The sequence below is a fragment of the Chinchilla lanigera genome, unplaced genomic scaffold (assembly GCF_000276665.1).
Source record: "Chinchilla lanigera isolate Chin_1 unplaced genomic scaffold, ChiLan1.0 scaffold00090, whole genome shotgun sequence".
In the NCBI taxonomy this organism is placed as follows: domain Eukaryota; kingdom Metazoa; phylum Chordata; class Mammalia; order Rodentia; family Chinchillidae; genus Chinchilla; species Chinchilla lanigera.
In genome coordinates, this window is record NW_004955491.1 from 142,369 (window position 1) to 148,368 (window position 6,000).

The following is a 6,000-nucleotide window of genomic DNA, read 5'->3' on the forward strand; positions in this document are numbered from 1 at the left end:
GGAATTACTGGGGGAAGGCCCAAAGTCAGATCACTGGGTGAATTGCAGGAATTCTCCATGTACCAAAGTATTTGATTCTGCAGTCTTTAAAGATTTCCAGTAAAGACATGGACGTTGCTTTTAGTGCTGCCAAATTAGATAAGTGCTATCATCTTCTGGTCATAAAATAGGACCAAAATAGCACCTTCTGTAAGTCATGCTTTGACAGGAAGTTTGAGAACAGAAATTCAAAAGAAGCAAAACCCCATGAGATGACAGATTCTTGTTTCAAGATATGATTACAATTCTCTGTTCATAGCCACAATTTGACTAAATGATTAATGACCCATGCGTGCACAAAATGCCTGAGAACCGAGTTTTACTGTATTTCCTCCTATACCTTCTGTATTTTTTTTTCTTGGTTTTTTTCCAGTACCGGGGATCGAACTCATGACCTTGTGCTTGCCAGGCAGGTGCTGTGCCACTGAGCTAAATCCCCAGCCCCACCTTCTGTATTTTTTGGCAGCACTCTTACTACCTTTAACTTTGCTACCATTGAAGAACCTGTCATATCTCCTCATTTTTGATAATTAATTTGCACCAACTTGTTATTATTTGGATATGGTTCAAATGTCTCCCCAAGGCTTTATGTGTTGATATCAAATTCCTATTCTGAAGTATAAAGATAGTGGAAACTTAATTCAACTGTAGTGTTTGCTGGTGGAGAGTGCAGAGATGATTAGCATTAAATAAGTTGATTAGAGTAGAACCTTCATAGTTGAACTCTGGTGGCTTTACAAGAAGAGAGAGAACACACACACACACACACACACACACACACACACACACATGCATTTTTTGTGCCTTGCCACGTGATACTTTTTGCTATCCAGTATAATAGGCAGCTAAGTTAGATACAAATTTACTGAAACCCTTGTGGAGGATTCAGGGCTCCCACCCTGCAGTATGGCACATGGATGCAAAAGAAACACAAAGAGAAAGTTCTGCATTTGAGGAGCTCTGGGGTGACAGAATGCTTTCTCTGAACTAAAGGGCCACAAGTCCAAAAGCTCATGGCTTTTATTGGGCGGGGGTCATGATAGAGTGCTAGGAAAAAAAAAAACAAAAAACTTTGCAGGCGTCAACTGTAATGAGCAACAAAGTAATTTTGTATCAAGCACAATGGTGTCCAATTAGCAATAGAAGGATAGCTTGATATATGCAAGGCTGCACCTTTACTGCAAGGAAGTATAATTCTTTCTGAGTCCCATGGCCCCAGCTGAGATGTTATCACATATCTTAGCCCTGCCTCCGTTCCAGACATCAGTATGTCGGTTAATTCTCACCTGTTTGCTGCTTTGCTATTAATGAGACCACCAGTGCCTTGGGCCACACTTGATCACATTCTTTTGGCCCATTAAGGGAACATCTGGTTCAATATAACCAGTTCTGCATATCTCAGTGAATAATGTTGAAGGAGTGGTCAGGGAAAGATCAAGCCAAGGGGCTTTGTTTCCCGGGAGAGCACAGCTTGACAGTCTCCCACAGAAATTAATATACAGTCAGAGAGAGAGACTGGGCTCTCAAAGAAGTCAGTACAAAAATAAAGACATCAGAATTGTGGCTGGAGGTGCATCTGAAGAGGACCAGGCCTCAGGATAAAGATGTAATGGCCATACCCTCATGCCTCCCTAAGGCATAAGCAATCATTTAGAATTATTCTATAATTAGCACCACCTGGTCCAGTAAGTACAGACAGGCATCCGTTGCCCACGTGGGTGACCAGACACCTGGTCCCATCCTTTCCCAAAAATGTCTTTGTTCTTTCCGTGCATCCTTACTACAGGCCTCATTTCCCTATTGGGTCAATACTAGCTAAGCAGCCATACTTGTAATTTTATGGGTTGATTTTAGTTTGACCCATGTTGCACCCATATTGTGATTTTGCTGTATAAATTACTCCTGGCAAAAGGCTTCAAATAAATTGGACCCACATGTGTAAACATCACATTATCTCCCTGGAGTAAGAATATGAAAGAGTAAACAAAACCCAAAATATACAATAGATGATAGGAAAGGGAAAGAAATTGCTCAAAGGAAGGAACAACTGGGATGAGGGAAAGAAGAAAAAGAAAGTACTAAGGCATTTTATATATATATATATGTATATATACATATGGATCGGTGGCATAACTGTCCTGCTGGTATTTGATGGTTTGTTGAGGGGAACAGTTAATGATTAAAAGTTTTTTATATTTTGACCAATTTTGCATGCTTATATCTGGTAATCTGCGCAACTTATGTGATGACAACTATTTGCAGTATAACAACCACTGGTGAATTCCTGCAATCCTGTCTAGTGAAACTATGTATTGTCTCTAATGTTCTTTTAAATTATTATTTTCTTATTCCCTTTAATGATTTGAACAATCTTCTATTCTTACATCTGGTAATCTGAGCAACTTCATTGAAGATAACAATGTGTAATATAACAACCACTGTTAATGTCTGTCATTTGGTTTGAAACCCCGTATCATTTTTAATGTCCTTGCTTTGCCTTGTTTGTACTTTGCTATCCTTCTTTTTTTGTACTATTTTCTTTAAAATAAGAAGTAAAAATAAAAATAAATTTTTTAAAAAAAGGCCTCAGTGGCTACCCCATTCAGGACATCTCCTGGAAATCCAGGAGCTAAGCTTTTCTCCTTATTTCCTATAAAACTCTCCTAAATCCTTTGGTTCGTGACTTCATTCCCTCATGTGGGACCACAAACTTGGCACATTTGACACCTAACAGGTTGGGAGTTGTATTTCTCTTCTGTCATCAGTACAATTCTGGCACAGAGGTCCTCTCCAGTTGTGGCCCCCTGTCCTTGCATTTTCAGACCTGAGAGCTGTAGTGGCTATAGGGTTAATACCTTTGACCCTGAACTCCACTTAAAGCTATCTGCCAACGAAGGGAATACAACTGTGACCGGAGAACTTCTGTTACTTAAGGCCACGCTGCTCTCTATAGGTGACTATCATTAATCTGATTCTCTTTGGTTGCTTTGCTTATTTTCCTTTTAACGACATCTTACAGGAGTAGATTTGATGGCTCATTTATTGTGATCAACCACTAATGTTCTAACTATTATTGAAATAAATTGCATTATTCTAACTAGTTATCAACTGTATTGTACTCAGCAAACCTTTTTATCTGCTATAAATGTAATCATTAAATATTCTTGGGTGACTTCCTTAAAATCTCTCCAATTTGATCTCAATACAGGTTTTCCAAATGTTAGACTGAGTAACCTCAGTCACACGGTTCCTGATCTAAGGCTCTCAGAGATATTGATGGGTGTATGAGTGCCCTTAAGAAAGAGAAGAGCCCTAAGCTTAAGACCAGCTTCTTCTGGAACCCCAACACACTTTAATTTTGAAGCATGAGATCTTTAAAATCCTGCTGCATCCTAGGGGGGAAGGGGTCTCAGAAGTCAATTAGGTACTCTTAAATTTGTGTGCCACGTATGAATGACCTTTATCATTAAATAATTGATTTTTGAGTAATTAAAAATATCCTGTTTCAGTTTTTTGTCTGATTTTAATAGTACTGCTAATTGAATCCAGAGCCTTTACACTGAGATCCTTCCTCAGCCACTTTTATATCTGTGAGATTGGGTCTCACTAAGTTACTAAGTTGCCCGAGCAGGGCTTGAACTTTGAAATCCTCCTGCTTTAGCTTCCTAGAATGCTGGGACTAGAGGCATGTTCTGCCACCCCCAACTACTCATTTGTTTTTCACATTTTGGATGTAGTCATTCTGTTGTCCAGTAGCCATGCCAAAGTTCACTGCAAGTAGAGCTCTAGGGCATGGGACAAACAATAACTATGCGGTGGTATTGATCAAGAATGCAAGCTCCAAATGCCAGGACCAGAGCAGTGTCTTCATTACTTACTAGCTCTGCATCTGAAAAATGGGGGCAATAGTAGTACTTACATTGTAGGGTTATGGTAAGCATAAACTAGTAAGCACCTTAAATGGCTCCTGGCAGACAACAGCTTACTGGTGATTATTTCACCTGAATTGATATCTTTGGGAGCAAGTGCAAGGCAAAATGTGGAGTTTTAGGTTGTTTTCTGGGTTATATAATGCAGGATAGCTAACATAGTTGTTCCACTGTCTTCTATTTCTTTGCTGAAACTGTCAGTGAGTCCTTGATTGATCAATATTGCATGTCTCTATCCGTATTCATGAGAAACCACTTTAAAGATATCAATATGTAATACAACAAGTATTGTTAATTTCCTACCACTTTGTTTGTAACTCTGTATTGTCTGTACTGTTCTTTTGCTATTTTGTAAAAGGTTGTCTGTCTGTTAATGTTTTCCTCCTTATTTTTAAAATAAAAAAAAAAAGAAATGCACTGCCTGAGTGATGCTCAGGTAAACTGTTAAGAAAAGGAGAAACTGAGAAATGTAAATTGCAAGAAAAGGACAAACTCTGATGTGTAATTGCTAGCAATGAAATAATTTTGATAAGGTGGAGCAAACCTAGGAGTACTAAAGTGCTGGTCTACATCTGCAGAACTTTCACTTATATTTCCAGACAGGGTCTCACTAAGTAGAATAAGCCAGACTCAACTCTTTTTCTTCCACTTTTTCTTCCACTCCTGAGTTGCTGGAATTACAAGCATACATTAGCAGGGCCAGCAAGATTTTTTTATGGTAAAATAATGGGAGAGTAAATGTGCTCAAGATAAAATCTTATAGTTTTAATATTTAATATTCCATTATTAGCTGGAATAGAAGCACACATTACATAACTTCCTGGAGATGGTGAGATTGCTATGTAGTTTAGAGTGGCTTTGAACTCACTGTGTAGTCCAAGCTGGTTTCAAAACTTTCTGTTTGATAGAATGACATACAAAGTAAACATAAGGTTAAAAATCATATGGTTGGGAAAGAGAGTTAGGTATATAACCATTAATTTGCTGCACACAAATTTCCAATTAGAACTCCCCCTAATGAAAGAATCACAGTGGATTAGAATGAGATGATGGGAAAGCTCACGGGGTGCTGGGTTATAGTTTGAGAATTTGTTTGGTTTACCTGCCCCAGTAATCTGGTCTCACAGTAAAGTTCACCATGTGTGTGGGCCTCCTACCATCAAGACAATCCCTTGATTCCATGGTAACCAAAGGAGTCGACCACCTCTTTTATGCTAAGAACAAGTAGACTTATAGATGTGGTAGGCATTCCTAAACTGACATTTCTCTTTGGTCAGAAAGGAAATTAGTAGAGGATGGAACTGTCACCAATTAGGGTCCAAAGAGGTACACCGAAGAGGAGATGGGGACCTCAACTTGCTCCAGATTGGTTCTTGACTTCACAGGAAACTATTTCATATCTCATTAGAGAGAGGGAGAAGCACAGGCAGCCTTATTAGGCGGGGTTATAAAGTAAGAGGAAAAAGGGAAAGACATTTTAGTTTGTGAAGCTGAAAAGGGCACAACCCTGGTGGACAGGGTTAGATTGAGCCTTTAAGAAAGGAGTAAGACAAGCTTCTGTGGATTACTGGACGTGGGCTACATACAGTCTTGTTCACCATTAACACAGCTCTGGAAAAGTCCTCTCACTTAATCCAGTTCCCATAGGATGACTATTTCTGCATGGGGAAGTCTCAGGGTCATGTGAGCTTTGTGAGAATCCAAGGTGAGGATAGGTCTAAGGCAATAGCTGGAGACCTCTGGGTATCACTGGTAGTGGAGTATTCCCATAAATCTCTTATCTTGGTGTCCTCAGTCTTGAAAGGGGGTGTAAAAATTAATTCAATTTAGGGCTCAGCAACTTTGGAGCTTTTAGCAGACACTGCCTTAACAATTAATCTGCCTTTGCATGTCTATATCTGTTTTCATGAGAAGCCACTTTGAAGATATCAGTATGTAATACAACCACCATTGTTAATTCCCTACCACTTTGTTTGTAACTCTGTATTGTCTGTATTGTGCTTGTGATATGTTGTAAAATGTTGTATGTCTG